This window comes from Hyperoodon ampullatus (assembly GCF_949752795.1).
Source record: "Hyperoodon ampullatus genome assembly, chromosome: 10".
NCBI classification, from domain to species: domain Eukaryota; kingdom Metazoa; phylum Chordata; class Mammalia; order Artiodactyla; family Ziphiidae; genus Hyperoodon; species Hyperoodon ampullatus.
Genome location: NC_136923.1, coordinates 73165281 through 73183190, shown reverse-complemented (window position 1 = coordinate 73183190; position 17910 = coordinate 73165281). Strand labels below are relative to the sequence as shown.

Here is a 17910-nt window from a genome sequence, read left to right as displayed (position 1 = left end):
CTCCAGCAGTTCTTTTTATATTTAATGCCATTTTTTCTAAACAGTAGGTTAAGCTGCTGTTTTTAAAAATCTGTATAGGGTTTTCTCTAGACCTGAACAGCGCTCATCCTGGGATCTACCTTCCTGAATAGCCTAGGTATTTTCTTCACCTCCCTATGTTGGAACTCCCTGTTTCCTGGACCCCATATCTTCCCCCTTCATTGTTTATATTTTAATTAAGCAATTCCTCCAGAAGGTTTCTAAGAAAAGGGTGCATGGGATGTAAATCTGCATGTATGAAAATGTCTTCATTTTCTCTCATACTTGATTTATAGTTTACCTGGCTCTAGAATTCTAGATTGGAGAATATTTTCTCTGAGTTTAAAAGGCATTTCTGTATTGATTTCTAGCTTCTATTATTGCTATGAGAAGGCTGGTGGTGTTCTGATTCTTGTTTTTTTTCCCCCTCCTTTGTTGGTTTTAGGATCTGATCTTTGTCCCTGATGTTCTGAAATTTTATGATAATCTGCCTCACTTGTTTTATCTGTTGTGCCGGGCACACTGAGAGCCTTTTCAGTTTGGAAACATAGATTTTTTTCAGTTCTGGGAGATTTCCTTGAATTCTTTTTTCTTTTTCTTTCTTTTTTTTTTTTTTTTTGTCTGTGTCGGGTCTTAGTTGCAGCATGCAGGATCTTTTCCTTGTGGCATGGGCTCTTTGTTGCAGTGTGCGGGCTTCTCTCTAGTTGTGGCATGTGGGTTTTCTCTCTCTAGTTGTGACACGCGGGCTCCAGGGCACATGGGCTCTGTAGTTTGCGGCACGCGGACTCTCTCTTTGAGGCGCGCCAGCTCAGTAGTTGTGGCACGCAGGCTTAGTTGCCCTGACCAGGGCTCGAACCTGTGTCCCCTGCATTGCAAGGTGAATTCTTTACCACTTGACCACCAGGCAAGTCCCTTGAATTCTTAAATTATAACCAACCTCCCCCTTGTCCCCCTTGTCCCCCGTTTTCCTATTCTTTCTCTCTGGAACACTTATTTGTGTTTGGAACTTGTGGACTGATGAGTCCTTTAATTTTACCATCTTTTCTATTTCTCATTTTTTTGGTCTCTGTTCTACTTTCTGGGATGTGTCTTGAACTTCATCTTCAGACTCTTCTAATTAGTTTTATATTTTCTCTATCATTTTTAATTTTCAAGAGGTTTTTCTCTGACTGCTGCTTTTTATTGTTTTCTATTTTTGTTTCATTGATGGAATAACTCTTCTCTGTTTATATTAGTTACAATTTTTAAAAGTTTTCTGCAGCTTCCAGTATCATCTCTGTTTTCCTTAAAGTACCTTTACTTGATTGTTTGTTTTGGTCTTTCTTTTAGGGAATTTCCTTAAATGTATGGCCTTGGCCGTCTTACTCATATTCCAGAATGAGCTACTGAAAACCTGAAAGCTGAATTTGCCTGAGTGGGGGCTTCTAAAAGTTAAATGGTGGTCTTCATTATAAGGTGATTAGCCAGGAACCCAATTTTGTGTGTGTGTGTGTTGGGGCTGGGGGGATGTCACATCCAACAGTCAGTATTTGTAGGTGTTTTTCTTTTCTCTTAACCAGGTTTTCCCCAGAGAGAATGCTCCAACCATCGGCTTACACACCTGCCTTCAACATTTGGGGAGCTGAGTGGGGAAAAAGCTGGGAATATCTACCTTTCAGGATCTCAGCCTTCCTTGAATCCCCATCTTTTTATAGACTGGTCGGCCTGCCCCTGGTTGTGCCTAAGTCCAGAGTCTCTTTAGTTTCCAGAGAGTAAATTCCCTTCCTCTGACCAGTGGCTACTTGGAGTCAGGGTGGGAACCTTGGAGTAGAACTTTCACCCTGTGCTCCTTTATTCAGCCCTGCCTGCTGTTCCCACTTTCAGATCATTCTGAGCTTTTCTGGTGTTTCCCAGTACAATTCAGTTTGCTCTGAGCTTCCCCTTAACATGCTCTTAGTTTTTGCTTTCTTTACTCTGCTAAATCAAATAGCTAATCAATCTGCTTTTCAGCTTCCAAAAACTTTTTTGTAGTTGTTTCCTTTCCTAGTCTTTGTCCTTATGAATTTTATGTTTTTAATGCCATTTTAGTGGAGTTAGGGAGAGAGCAGAGGTAAATGGAGGTGTTCAATGCATCATTTTTCATTGAAGATCCAAATTTATTTCTTTGATGCCCTGTTTCAACACTACTTAATAGGTAGATGGTTTATAGCAGTTGAAAAATTTTGCTACAGTAACAGGATTGTACAAGATATAAATTCATTTGGTCTTTGCTACCCCTTTGGATTAATGCCTAGCCTATAGCTTGCTATAAGAGAATGACATCTAAATGACTTCGGGAAGTTTGCAGATAGTGTAATAGAAATTTAGGTCATAAAGTAACTTAAATATTCCTTTTTCAGATGTGGGAACTGAGACCCAGAGAGCAGAGGTGGCTTACCTATGGTCACTTATCTGTCTAGAACTAGAACTGAGTCTCTTCCCCAGTGTTCTTTTCCTTGGCAATGTGGTTCTGTCTTCTTTCATTAAAGTAGCTGGAAATAGGAGCCCTTTATCATGGCTTATGTCACCCAAATATCCTGTTAGTTTAGTGTTGGCTTTAGGTTGCAGTCATGGAAGTTTTTTTTTTTAATGTCCTTCTTCCTGTTAAAGATTGGGGTCTGGTTTTATTGGGGTGAACGTTCAAACTCAAGAAAAGTTGTGTCTTACCCTTTGAAAGATGTTTCTGTTTTGAAGAATCTATATTGAGCATTTAAAAGGTTTCTTTTTTCTTCCTACTATTCACTTTTCAGTGGCCTCCAAAAGTTCTTTGTCAGGGAGGGTAGAAACTCTTTCCTGAATGTAATTATAGCAGATAAAATTATTTAGAACAAATTAATATGCCTGTTAAAATGTTTAAATAATGTGGAAAAAGGAAACTCTTGTAAAAATGTCAAGTTCCTTTGGAGAAATCCTAGAATGCTTTCTCTATCAATTTTTCAAATCTCAATTCTCCTCTTCCAGGACCCCTTCCTGCATTTTACCCCATGACATAAATCTTTTGTCTTATTTCCCTTTCCCTCCTATATTTTGTACTTTGTACCGTTTGCCCCAGAACACTACCGAATTCGTTGTATGTTGACTCGGATTCTTTGGTGATTTTCATTTACATGTAATTCTTGGGGGCAGAAACCCTGCTTTATACTTTTGAATAAATTCACTTCTACACATATTTATGGAGTGCCTTCTTTGAGGCATTGGGTTCCTCTGTAGGTCCCAGCATCTTTGGGGTACACGTTAGGACACTGACAGGTGCTGATGGTCGGGAAAACTCACCTTTTCTCCAGTCACTATTAGGAGACGATTGAAAGAATGGGCTTTGCCCCTTCCTTTGTGTCACGTTGGTGACTAGTAATAACAGCTGGGAGCAGAGTGGGAAAAGCCTGTTGTTTGGAAGCTAAGGAGTCTAATGTTTCCTTAACTGGAAAGTGAACATGTTGGAATAGAAGCCCTCTGAGCTTCCTTACACTCTCCAGATTTCATGATTATAAAGGGGTGCTCCTGGTGAATCAATGACACCCTTTAAAACAACTGACCCACAGAGAAAAATGTCTCTTAGGATTGAGTGGAATCCAATGGAAATCTTTCCTTGACTGAGCTAAGCTGTTGCATACATAATCTGAAGCACCTGGAACGCTTAGAATGATAAAGCATTGTTTTCTTGTTGTCGTTTTTTTTTTCCTCTCATCCTCTTCTAAGGTTAAATAATGCTTTCTCATTATTATTCTTTGGAAATGTATTAACTTTTACTTTTTCCAATTTTTTAAAATTGTGAAATATGACATACATGAAATACATTTTAAAATATATGTACATTTTAAAGACTAGTAAAACAAAAGCTGGAGTAACATCCTACAAGCGTAAAAGTTCTCTATGTGATCCTCCCTCATGTCCCACCCCAGGTTAACCACTGTCCTGACTATTATCAAGAAAGTTAGGAATTTGCTTCTCTTTATTATGTTTTAAATTTCTAAACTTGAAAAATAACCCAGTAATGAAAGGCCTTCAGTCTTTTTACGTGTATATATATATATAGATATATATTTTTAATTTATTTATTTTATTTATTTTTGGCTGCATTTGGTCTTCATTGCTGCACATGGGCTTTCTCTAGTTGCAGCGAGCGGGCTTCTCATTGCAGTGGTTTCTCTTGTTGCAGAACACAGGCTCTAGGCTCGCGGGCTCAGTAGATGTGGCTCACGGGCTCTAGAGCGCAGGCTCAGTAGTTGTGGCACACAGGCTTAGTTGCTCCGCCGCATGTGGGTTCTTCCCAGACCAGGGCTCGAACCCGTGTCCCCTGCATTGGCAGGTGGATTCTTAACCACTGTGCCACCAGGGAAGCCCATATATTTTATGTTTTACACAACGTAATACTAGAAAAATAATAGGTAACATTTATTGATCATTTACCTCATGCCACTGAGTTTTCTGAACTCTGTACACATTGTAACTGAACTCTGTACACATTGTAACTCCCTAATAATTGTATGAGATAAGTGAGGAAACTGAGTCATGGAGCTAGGAATTTGGTCCCACTGGGATTCTAATCCAGCCAATCTGAGTCCTAAACCTGTTCTCTTAACTACACCTAATTAGGGTATTGTCTTATTATTTGATGCAATCTTATATTTTTAATATCTGCATCTATTTTGTATCTTTGAATACTCTAACCAGATCACAAGCTAGAACAATACAGAGTTGGAAAGCTCTGCAGGTGTTAGATCTTGACCAAATATCTTCTCATTGCTTGACACAGATATACAATCCATCAAGTTATCTAAATCTTATTATATGTTTAGTATTGTCCATTTCAGAGCACTCCTAAAATGTTTATTTTATAAATGTTATTTTTTATGGGAATTTTCAGGGAAAACCAACATATCACTTATATCTGTAGTGTAGTGAATAGTGATATTTCACTTAGAGTTAAATTTTTAAAAGAAGAGCTTTGATTATAGGAAGCATTTTCTAATATAATATTTCAAAATTCTTTTTAAAAATACTTTTATGTTTGTAAGACACAAGTAATTTTTGGCGCTTGTTTAGATATGGTCACCAAGAGATAGCTTCTTTATACAACAGTTACTGACTCTATTTAGTGAATTAATGTTTCCTTTACAGTGTTTTCTCTAAAAACAGCTAGCTGTAGTGACAAGTCTTTATGTTTCAATTTTAAAATTAGATACTGTTTCTGTAGAAGGAGTACAGATTTACAGCTCAGTAGCTCCTGAACAAGGCATATAAAGTGCCTTAGAATATTTCTATCTGCCAACTAAGTTTTACCAGGGCACAAAACTTTACTTAAATAAACCTCATGTTGTTTGCCGCTGATGTGGAGTTACTGGCAACTTAAAGCGATTATCTTGGGCCTAGGCACTGCTGTTTTCTTGCTGTATGATATTGGACTAGTCATCTAATCACCATTTGAGTATCTATTCTTCATCTGTAAAATGCTGCTGATGTCTACCTCATTGTGAGAATTAACTGAGCAAATATATATGAAAACCCCTCACACAGCATGGTATCTACTAAAAGTATTATAAATGTTTGTAAATGTTCTCTTCCCATTATAAATTGCTGCTCTGTGCTGACAAAACTGTTGTATGGTATTTATAAAATGTGCTTGGTAATGACCAAATTAATGCTTTAAAAATGGCTTGAATGAATGCTGGCAGACTGAACTCTACCAATTAGTAATATTTATGATATGTGGAGATTATAAAAAACAGGATTATATTTAAGCACAGTGATGAAATAGCAACTCCAGCATATGCTATATGGAAGGTCATTTTTGTGGCTGACACTGCTGCTCTACAAACTAAATGGGATTTTGTCTTGCTTTTGTTTGTGTATATTTATCTTGGATAAGTGAGAATGCAAGCATATTATGCTATTGCTTTTAGGTCATTTTATTTTTTGGTGAGAAGGAATTCCCAATCTTGCTAAGGTTGTATTTTCTTTATTCCTTATTAAGTAGTTAATTAAGACCAGAATGTTATTTGAAACATAATAAAGAGAAGCAAATTTCTAACTTTCTTGATAAGAGTCAGGACAGTGGTTAACCTGGGGTGGGACATGAGGGAGGATCACATAGTTAACTTTTACACTTGTAAAACACAGCTTCATAAGCCCATGGACCGAGACTTCCCTGGTGGCACAGTAGATAAGACTCTGCGCTCCCAATGCAGGGGGCCCGGGTTCGATCCCTGGTCAGGGAACTAGATCCCACATGCATGTCACAACTAAGAGTTCACATGCCACAGCTAAGGAGCCGGCGAGCTGCAACTAAAGAGCCTGCCTGCTACAACTAAGGAGTCGGTGAGCCACAACTAAGGAGCCCATGTGCTGCAACTAGGGAGCTGGTTAGCTGCAACTAGGGAGCTGGTTAGCTGCAACTAGGGAGCTGGCGAGCAGCAACTAAGGAGCCAGTGAGCTGCAACTAAGGAGCCCTGGAGCCGCAACTAAGGAGCCTACATGCTGCAACTAAGGAGCTGGTGAGCAGCAACTAAGGAGCCTGTCTGCCACAACTAAGACCCAGCGCAACCAAATAAATAAATAAATATTTAAAAAATAAAATAAAATAAACCCATGGACCACATTTCTGTCTAATGCTGAAAAAGCATTTTAATAAATAGCTTATAAGATTCATTTGGCAAGTGAACTTAGAATTTACCACCTAGATTATTCTGAACCAAGGTCAAAGTGTATAAATGCAGTCCTAGCACACTTTCTGTTTCACAGAAAATCGTAAATCTGTCTATTTTGCAGTTTCTGTTCAGAGGTCCTGAATTTGAACTTAAAACATTATTCAGGGCTTCCCTGGTGGCGCAGTGGTTGAGAGTCCGCCTGCCGATGCAGGGGACACGGGTTCGTGCCCCGGTCTGGGAAGATCCCACATGCCGCGGAGCGGCTGGGCCCATGAGCCATGGCCGCTGAGCCTGCGCATCCGGAGCCTGCACTCCACAACGGGAGAGGCCACAACTGTGAGAGGCCCGCGTACCGCAAAAAAAACCAAAAAAACAAAAAACATTATTCAGAGCCACTAATGGGTAAAACCCATGGCAAACTAATAACTTAGAATCTCAGAACAGTAAAGTCAGCAGATCTTAAGCCCTTGTTCGTGCTGTCCATACTGCACAATGTTTTATGTTTCTTTTTGCATTATTACCCTGGTGATATGTACACAATTTTAGAATTTTAAATTTGAGTGGGACTGGAGATCACATAGCTCTTCAGTGGCAGAGTGTGGACTGAGACCCAGACTTCCTGCTACCTAATCTCACTCTCTCTCTTCCCACCAGTCTATGCTGAGCTTCCTAACTTAGCGGCCGAGAGAGATTTAATTGTGTTCTTCTTAAAATTTGATATGAGGTCTCTTTATTTAGTTGTGGATGCATGTAAACTTTTTCCTTATTTAGTTGTGTGAGTTTCCTCTGCCTTTGTATCTTCCAAGCCTTTTGGCCTGTTTTTACTTTAATTAGATATGACTGATCATTTTTGATTTAAAAAATTATTTATGACAGTATGACTTAAAAATATGTCATTTCATAGACTTTCTGCCCAATTACCGAGAAAGCATCTAACTCAGGTTCTGAGCCATTGACTCTTTGGCAGAGACAATGAGAATATGTATTCACTCCAAAACAATCAGCATTAGCTGTAGCTTCCTGGATTATCACACCTGCTTTGTCTACTCTCAGGGTTGTCTTGAGGCATCTGAGAGATATGTGGGGAAGCACTTTGAAAACCATAAAGTGCCATAACAATATGTTGCATGCATGCATTCATGCATGAGTCTTCTGGTTAATTGTATACTTGAGACCTTTTGTCATAAGACATTTTGTTACATGAGCTCATACATTGGAATATGAGCAAAGATGTGACTGGGTCAAGGGAAACACTTAAATCCAGCAAGGACTTGCTGATAGGAAAATTAAGGAGTGAATGGGTGGTGGGAAATAAGCCTAGAATGTTAGTGCCTTAGAATGTAAATGGAAATAACAGATGGACTTGAAAACTTTTTCTTTGTTTAATATCCAGTCTTTTCATTCTTTCATCAATATTGAGCGCCTAGTGAGCACTAGGCACTTTTTTAGACATCACTGTTGTTCACAGTTAGTTAGATAAGATGCTACTGCTGTCCTCCAGGAGCTTATGGGGAAGGCAGTTACAGACAAGATACAACATAGGATAATAAATGTTTATATTTTGCAATGTGCCACATGGCTGACCTTGCTGAAAAAGGTACAGTCTTGGTTAATTTCTTTTTTTTTTTGCCATGTGGCATGTGGGATCTTAGTTCCCTGACCAGGGATCGAACCTGTGCCCCCTGCAGAGAAGTGCAGAGCCTTAACCACTGGGCCACCAGGGACGTCCCTTGGTTAAATTTTTATCTGACTTAAATTTATTAATATTCTCTTGTTCAACTTTTTAAACTTTTAAAACTATGAAATATGTAATATATTAAAATATTTTGAGATATATAATATAAATCTGTAATTTAACTATATATAAAATATATATTTTTAGATAACCTTAGTTACCTAAAATATGGATCTTTTCTACTTGGTAAATCATCTGAACATTCCCTACCTGACTACATTAATATTAGAGATCTCTTAAAGGGCATTGCTGCTGTCACCTTGATGTTAGTTGCTGATGCTAGATTTTCTTTTTTGGGGGGGACGGGCTGAGTTGGGTCTTTGTTGCTGCTCGCAGGCTTTCTCTAGTTGTGGCGAGCGGGGGCTACTCTTTGTTGCAGTGCTCAGGCTTCTCATTGCAGTGGCTTCTCTTGTTGTGGAGCACAGGCTCTAGGCATGTTGGTTCAGTAGTTGCAGCAGGTGGGCCCTAGAGCATGCAGGCTTCAGTAGTTGTGGCACGTGGGCTCAGTAGTTGCAGCGCACCGGCTTAGTTGCTCCGCGGCATGTGGGATCTTCCCGGGCCAGGGCTCGAACCCGTGTCCCCTGCATTGGCAGGCAGATTCTTAACCACTGTGCCACCAGGGAAGTCCCAATGCTAGTATTTCTTAAGAGCAGAAACCTGGGTTTGAATCCTAGCTCTGCCACTTATCAGCTGTCAAACTTACTTGTACCTCCGTTTCAGTGTCTGTGAAATGGGAGTAAAAATAATACCTACCTCACAGTTATTGAGAGAATTGAATGAGTTAATATATGTTAGAGTGCTTAGATGAGTGTCTGGCGCACATTAAAGGCTATATAAGTGTTATCAGCAGCCATCATCATCATCATTATTGTTATTTGGCAGAATAAAAGTAAGTTGAGTAAAGTTTTCAGGAATGGATTTTCTCCTCAATCCCTGAAAATTAAACTAAAGGTAGAAAGATAAAGGAAGGAAACTAAACATTTTTTAGTCATCAGCTACGTGCCAGGCAGCATGCTAGCATTTTACCTGCATTTTCATTTAATCCTTACACCAGTGCTCTGAAGTAGATGAGAAAACAGGCTCAGAGAAGTTAAATTACTTGCAAAAGGTCTGGTATGGCCACCGTGATGATAACTGGTCTCTGTTACTCTACATCCTATACTCTTGCGTTGCACATGCCACAAAGCCTGAGAGTTCAGCAAGTTTCACTCATGATAGGTACACTTGGAATGTGCTTGTTAGGGACTTTATTTCTAATGATGGTTTAAAGGGATGTCATCCACATTTTTAGTTCCTACTGCAGTGATTTGTTTTATATATCTGAATTTCCATCCCCCCCATTCAAAAGTATATTACAGTAGTATAAATAATATAAATGGGACCTAGATGGAAAATATTTGAATGTGTGTAGTCTTATTAAGTTTGCAGAATTAAGCTGACCTATTATAATTTCCCAGTTTTCAAGATCACCATCATAATTATTGAAGTCATTACTCTTCAAATTAATAGCTATTTCATAGGACTTTTAAGCCTAACCTCTGTGTAGTTAATGTATTCTAGGTGCTCAGTATAGAACTGATTATTTTGGTCAGCTTTTGGAGAACATCCAGAATTAATTCAAATAACTTGGATTTAAAAGTAATTAAGTTAACTTTTAATGGTTTGGTGTTCTCATATTGAAAGTAAGGCTGTTTGGATAGGAAAGAGGGAAATTTTATGGGGTATTCCCTGGTGGTCCAGTGGTTAGGACTCTGTGCTTTCACTGCCGAGGATACGGGTCAATCCCTGGTTGGGAACTAAGATCCCACAAGCCACGTGGTGCGCCCCCCCCCCCAAAAAAAAAGGTAAAGAGGGAAATTTTATGGATGTAAAACACCCATCCATACAATGTCAGCTTAGCTTCCTGGATGAGGTTGCCTCAAACCCCTAACCTAGAATGTGGAAGTTGTAAGCTCTTCTCTTCCTGAAAATATTTGTGCATTTCCTGGGTTTTATCATCTTGCAATTGCTTCTGCCTCCTAGGCACCTATTTTTCTTGCCTTGTGCCTCTGATGTGCACCATGGTGCTCTCAGATGTGATACTTGGCTCCTTCTCTGATTCTCAGAAAGGCTCTATTCATAGAGGGCATTTGTGTTTTTAGTACACCTAACTGAAGAAAGGAGGCAAAATAGAGGTGGGTGAGCCCTATATTGCATTAATGCAACTTCTATTAAGGCATCCCTGTTCTGAAAATGTTCCAGGCTTCCCTTGACTGGAGAACTTCACCCCCACGTAACCCCAGCTTTGCTCCACTGTACTAACTATTCTTTTCTCCTCTTCCTTTCCCTCTCCTCATCATCCTTCTCTCTTTCAGAAATAAAATAACAAGTTCTTCCCCTTGTCTAGTGTAAAGCAATTTCCCTTTCTTGACAGTCATTCTGGGATCTTGACAGGCATTCTGCAGGGAACCGTCCACCCTAAGGGAACATGAGTGGTGGGGGACCCTACTGAGGGAACATATTTTCACAAGGAAGGCTTCTTCTAAGAGAAATTCTTGTGTTAGTTATTAGGATAGCAAAATAGAGAATTTTTCATTTTGTTACGTGGTGGCAGATGGTGTATTAATCTCAAGCTTATTGAGTCCTACCTCCTCAATAAAGTGTCAGAAACCTAAAAATTGATTATGCATGTAATTTGTCCAAATTCTACATTCTAGATAACTTTGACTAATACAGTGTCCTTGTGTATAGAATGCATGCTGCTTACCTAAAAGTCATGAACCCACCTAACACAAAGATGTCACCTCCTGGCATTTTCATTATTACATATTTCACTTATACAAAAAGAATTTTGGCTTTTGAAACACAATTATTTTTGTTGCCATGAATTTGTTTTGGTTTTTCTGACAGTTTCAAGTTATATGCAAAGACAGTGTATAATCTTTAAAACCTAAAACAAATGCAGAAGTGCATTTCTCAGGAAGTAAACCTTTCGTACTTCCATCAGCCTCTTCATAAATGACTGTCTGGTTGCTCTTAGCTGAAAAAAAGATCACAGCTATTTTTTTTTTTTTACTCTTTTACCTCAATTTTGAGGACTTGTGGGGATTTCACTAAATGGCATTGTAATACACTGATCCTGTTTTTGAATTTATAAATAAAATTCATGAAATTGCTTTTCTCTTACTATATATCAGCCCGACCTCACAGATTTTTTTCCCTTGTAGGTAATAGAGAAGAGGAAACCTAACCAATGACTGTGGAGTAATATGGAAGAAGATGGAAAAAACTTGTTTAATGAGTAAGAAATAAAACTATAATAAAAAGTTATTCATGAAAACTATTCACAATCGTATTATGTATGACCAGTCTGTAATAGGTGGCCAAGGTTCGTATACTATTAGAGTGAGTGATCAGTGATCAGTCACTATCTTTGTTTTATTGCCATTTTGAGCTTTCACCACCTTTCTTACCCTTGTGAATTTCTGAGTGCTATAAATTACTTAAGAGGGGACACAGCTATATTTGAAGAAAAAGATGGGACCTGGAGACCAGCACCTATACTGAAACAAGTCTAGGGTAGGTCTTGAAGCTTACTGGTGGTTGGATAGAGACTTTGTCTGTCATGACCTCTCAAGAGTGTTAGCAACCCCTTCTCGCTCTCCAGATATTGCCAGCTGCTGTGATGTTAGGCTCACCCTGGGGATCCTGTTCATTTAGCCAAGTGCAGATTGTGTGTCAGGTGATAATCAAATAGAATTCCACAGAAAATCCAATAAAAGGTGTAACTAAATTTATGAGATATAAAAATTTTAAATTACATAAGTCCATACATGCTTACTGTCAGTAATTCAAACATTATAGATAACTAAAACCTATCTGAAACTTAGCCCCCCCTCCCAGATAATATAAGTGTATGATGTGTCTTCTTCTTTGCCTACTGGTTGAAAACTTGGGCTTAGGAGCTAGACTGTTTTTGACTAGGCATTATTTTTTCTTTTTTAAATATATTTATTTATTTATTTATTTATTTTTGGCTGCGTTGGGTCTTCATTGCTGCGCACGTGGGCTTTCCCTTGTTGCAGCGAGTGGGGGCTACTCTTCGTTGCAGTGCACGGGCTTCTCATTGTGGTGGCTTCTCTTGTTGCAGAGCACGGGCTCTAGGCAAGCAGGCTTCAGTAATTGTGGCACGTGGGCTCAGTAGTTGTGGCTCGTGGGCTCTAGAGCGCAGGCTCAGTAGTTGTGGTGCAAGGGCTTAGTTGCTCCGCGGCATGTGGAATCTTCCCGGACCAGGGATCGAACCTGTGTCCCCTGCATTGGCAGGCGGATTCTTAACCACTGTGCCACCAGGGAAGTCCCTGACTAGCCATTATTAACTTGACGTTTGGGCAGGTTAATTTCTCTGTGCCTCAATTCCTTGGGTATAAATGGGGACAATAAAATGCCTATGTCATAGTGATGTTGAAGATTAATTAGTTAATCTATATAAAAAACTTGGAATAATGCCTGGAACATAGTGAGTGTTGAGTAAATGTTAGCTATAATTTTCTTATGTATCCCAGTTAGCATTTTTGTGTACCAGCCTTCCACAGATGAATCTTTTTCTGATACACCGCAAGAGTTAAACCATTTTGAATAAGGTCAACCCTGATGGCAAGGATTTTTAAATTTTTTCATGAATGTTTTCTTTTTGGCTTTGAGCTTCATTTCTCTCAGAGTATGCTGCTAGACTATGTGTGAGAATAGTGTTATACACCTTCAACTCTTACTACATATCTTACAGTGTAAATGATGCTTACAGGTATGTATGAATAAACAGCTGTCTTCGGGCTATGATAGTTTCATCTTACCCATAAAAGTATATCTATGTCAAAAGGATGCACAATTCTCTTGTTTCTAGATAGTGATATCACATTTTCTGTAAAGATTCCTTTAATCTGTTTTGAAGGACAAGTCTTCTTGAGTTTCTTTTTTTCTTCTTTCATAGAATCATAATAGTTTTGAAAATGTCTTTGCTATCTTTTCCATGACTTGTCAGCACTTTCTTAGGTAATACAGACAACTATGTATTTTAAGAAGGAAGGGGACTTCCCTGGTGGCTCAGTGATTAAGAATCCACCTGCCAATGCAGGGGACGTGGTTTCGAGCCCTGGTCCGGGAAGATCCCACATGCCGTGGAACAACTAAGCCTGAGAGCCACAACTACTGGGCCTGCATGCCACAACTACTGAAGCCTGTGCACCTAGAGCCCATGCTCCACAACAAGAGAAGCCACTGCAATGAGAAGCCCACGCACCGCAACAAAGAGTAGCCCCTGCTCACTGCAACTAGAGAAAGCCCATGCACAGTAACGACCCCACACAGACATAAATAAATAAATAAATAAATAAATAAATTTATTTATTTTTTAAAAATGGAAGGACACTAAAACAGCCATCTCTTTTGAATATTTTCCTCCTGTATTGTTCTGGGGCTCTAGATTATTATGGACTATTCTGTCTGCTATGACTTTTTTTCTTTCTTTTTTTAAAAAAATATTCATTTGGGCTTCCCTGGTGGCGCAGTGGTTGAGAATCTGCCTGGTTGAGAATCTGCCTGCCAATGCAGGGGACACGGGTTCGAGCCCTGGTCTGGGAAGATCCCACATGCCACGGAGCAACTAGCCCCGTGAGCCACAATTACTGAGCCTGCGCATCTGGAGCCTGTTCTCCGCAACAAGGGAGGCCGCGATAGTGAGAGGCCCGTGCACCGCGATGAGGAGTGGCCCCCACTTGCCGCAACTAGAGAAAGCCCTCGCACAGAAACAAAGAGCCAACACAGCCAAAAATAAATAAATAAATAAATTAAAAAAATATTCATTTTTGGTTGCGTCAGGTCTTAGTTGCAACACACGGGATCTTTCGTTGTGGCATACGGGCTCTTTGTTGCAGTGCACAGGCTTCTCTCTAGTTGTGGTGCGCCGGCTCCAGAGCGCGTGGGCTCTGTAGTTGCAGCACGCGGGCTTAGTTGCCCCGCGGCATGTGGGATCTTAGTACTCCGACCAGGGATCAAACCCGCGTCCCCTGCATTGGAAGGTGGGTTCGTAACCACTGGACCACCAGGGAAGTCCCTGCTGTGACTATTTTAGAAGACAAATATATAAAAACAGAAGTTAACATTGACTATTTATTATGTGTCAGGCAGAGCTTTAAGTGCTTTACTCATTTATTCATTATCTCATTTAATCCTGTCATCCACTTATGAGGCAGATGCTATTATTATCTTCATTTTAAAAGCTGAGAAAAGTGAGGCACAGATTAAGTAACTTGCTCAGTCACGTCGCAAGTGCAGCTTCAGGATTCAAACCTAGGTCCTCTGCTGCAGAGCATGTGCTGTTGATCAGTGGGGTGCTGGCCTAGTAATAAACTTAGAAGGTTTGCTAAGGTGGGTGTGGATTTAAATAATAAGATAATAAGGCCAAATATTGCCTGAAAAAGTCACCATAATTAATCTGTTTTTGCTTGCTTGTGGAAAGGAAAATTTGAAATCGTGTATCTTCTTAAATTTGGGAAAAATAATGATATGAGATGATGTGAGATTCATAAATAATTATTTTTTTCTTGACCATACTTAAATGAATACAACTGTTTTACACCTTTATGAATTATTTATAGTATATAGAAATCACCTGAATCTAGCTAAGGAACAGTACATCTTTAGAACTGAGTTGATTTGTAGATTACCATTTAATTGCTATTGGTATAAACATGCAGACAGAAGACTGAACTGTGCAGCAGGTTGGAACTGATTGGTAATTGGAAATTGTTCTTTTGTCCTGTTAAATAATATTTGAATGACAGTCAGCAGGAAGTTGTTGAAGAGAAGAAAAGGCAGGAGAAAGGTGACTTATGGGTCTTACAATTAGAATGTCACAAGTGATGGTCTAAAAAGTAAATGTAAATTAACAGTCAACATTTATATAGCAACTGGAAGGAGTTATACTGCGTGGGTTTTGTTCTGGGGTGTGTCTTGTCAGAGAGAAATACTGGCTTTTCTTTTCTTCAAATAACAGTTCATTTCCTGTTGAAATATGGTAAAGTACAAAGAGTAAGCATCATTTAAAGTAACAGCGAGTATGCTGATAAAATGTTTTGGCTTTACTGTAAGGTGTGGCTACAGGTAGTTATGCTTTCCTCTCTCCATCTTCTTGAACTCTCTTTCCTTGTTTGAGGATCCCTTCTGAATGTTCATCAAAGTTATGGCTCTTAGTGTACATGTCTTTTTTTTAATGTGAAACATTTTTAAAGTCTTTTTTGAATTTATTACAGTACTGCTTCTGTTTTATGTTTTGGTTTTTTTACCATGAGTTGGCCGCGAGGCATGTGGGATCTTAGCTCCCTGACCAGGGATGGAACCCGCATTGGAAGGCAAAGTCTTTTACAGCAATGTCTTAAATTGTGGCCCAGAAGCTCCCTCAGGAGCCCCTGAGACCCTTTTGGGAGTAAAAGCTATTTTGATAACGATATTAAAACATACTTGTGTATGAGTATGCAGTGGAGTTTTCCAAAGACTTCATGATGTACAATCAACTGAATTCAGACTCTCTTCCTTATTCCAGACACTAAAAAGATTTGTAAAAATGTAGAATAAGGCCACTCTTCTCATTAGATTTACAATGAGAATTACTGAGGTTTATCTCTACATTAGAACATTACAATGACCCCATCGTGGGCCAGAAAGTCACGGTGCTCTCTCTAGGAACTGGGCGGACTGTGCCTGCCACACAGCACCTCCATGTAGGTTCTAGTGACATCCTGATTGGTTGCGGCTGTGTCTCCCAGTCTAGAAAAGTGAATATTCTGTTCCTTTTTCATAATTGTGCTAGAGGGTATGTTCCAGATTATAAGGAGCTGTGGAAATATGCATTTAAAGGTGAAAGGAGGGTTTGATTTTAAGGAGGAAGACTGTCCAACCTTGCCAATCAGTGGCCCCACTGATATATACCAAATTCAGAATGTTCTTTGTATCGGTTGCTCCCAACTTTGGGAGGACCAAAAGGACCTTTCAGGACAGCCTTTTATTTTTCAGTATTAATTGAGCATCTATGATGTTCCAATACTGTTCTAGGGGCTAGGGCTGGAAATAAGTCAGTGAACAAAAGGAAAGCAAAAAAACCTCTACCCTCACAGAGCTTCCATCCCAGCCTTCGAGTCTTTTGCCATAGTCACAGCTCCCTCTTCAGGGGAGTCTCAGAGTTCATGGTAGCGTAGCTGCTGTGGAGCTTGAACACTGACTGCTGTCTCTCACTGGCTAAGTGCTGAGGACAGAGTGGGAACTGCTTGACATTTTGTGATTTTTTTTTTTTAAGGGAACCAAATTGGGATTTTTCAAATCTTACCTGGAACCCCAATATAGCAATAAAGGTGGGCCTATCCAGTTACCCTTGTTGTGGTTGTTTTAATCTTATTTTGTTTTCAAAGTTAGCGCCACTTTTGTTAAAAAGTTTAACTTTTAAAACAATTCAATACCAACTTATGTTAAATTTATTCTAATTGTTTTTTATTATTTGAAGGAAAATGTTCATATATGCGTGAGATTTTCATTGGCTGGTGAGTTGCTCCCAAGACCCTATAATTTGTTTAATAGACTTTTATACAGAAAGAGATTACTTGGCTCATTAGATTGAGTCATTTAATAATGGCTGGAAGGTTAACAAATGTGGCCATCAGACTCCTGCTCAGCGGCTGGGTGTCTCTTGTATCACTCACAACTTCAGCCATTTCCAAACGCAGACGATTGGGAATACCATTAGAATATTAATGGAAAAAGAAACTGACATGCAAAATGTGAATGGCCAAAAATTGTCCCTAAAGATTATTTTAACATTTTTAATTTCCAGGAGTTCTACATCAAACTTGGCCTTCCAGCTTAAGGAATTCTCAGTTGTAACAGGAGTGCCATGAAATAATTGCTTTTCAGCTGCTTCTGCTTCTTTTTCTTTTTGTTTTTTTTCTTCTTTTATAGTTTTTATTTGATCTGCCATTTCACTTAATTTTTCTTGCACAGCTGTCACTAAAGTAGAGATCATCACCATACCAAGGTTTTCTTCTGCCTGTAATGCTAATAATTCTTTTTAATGTCTGAAACATCATTATCTTCTAGATTTTTCTGGGAGAATATTTCCTAGAGGGGTGCCTCATCTGGGTACTTTTCACTGTATGTAAACTTGAGGATAGTCTAGACAGTTTCACCACTTTCTTCAGCCTCAGATGTCACAGTAATAGTGAAACTGGGTAGATTTTCTGATAACACTTAGCAGGAACTTGTCAAGTGAAACATTACTGAAGGAGAATGTGGTCTCAGGAGAGTCCATTCATATTTTGGAAGACTTTGTTAGGGAGGTTGAATTATGTACAGTCAAGTTGTGAAAGAGTTGGGGTAGATTGCATGGCTTCTTGCCATCATCTGTCACCATGGCCCTCCCTGATGCCCATGAATTGCCCAGACATCCTGGTGGCCACAGCATTGGCCAGGTGG

At 39.3% G+C, this 17910-nt stretch overlaps 1 protein-coding gene across 3 annotated transcripts in view; it reads left to right on the top strand.

The window, feature by feature from the left end:
• The window catches only part of MED20 (mediator complex subunit 20), a 61723-nt gene that overhangs the window by 32040 nt on the left and 11773 nt on the right, over positions 1 to 17910 (top strand). For 2 of the 3 annotated variants that reach the window (XM_079712867.1, XM_079712865.1), the window contains exon 5: positions 11622 to 11737. The gene's annotated coding sequence lies outside the window, so the exon portion shown is untranslated. Of the gene's footprint in view, positions 1 to 11621; positions 11738 to 17910 lie in introns of those variants that run through there. The other variant, XM_079712866.1, reaches the window with a different exon arrangement.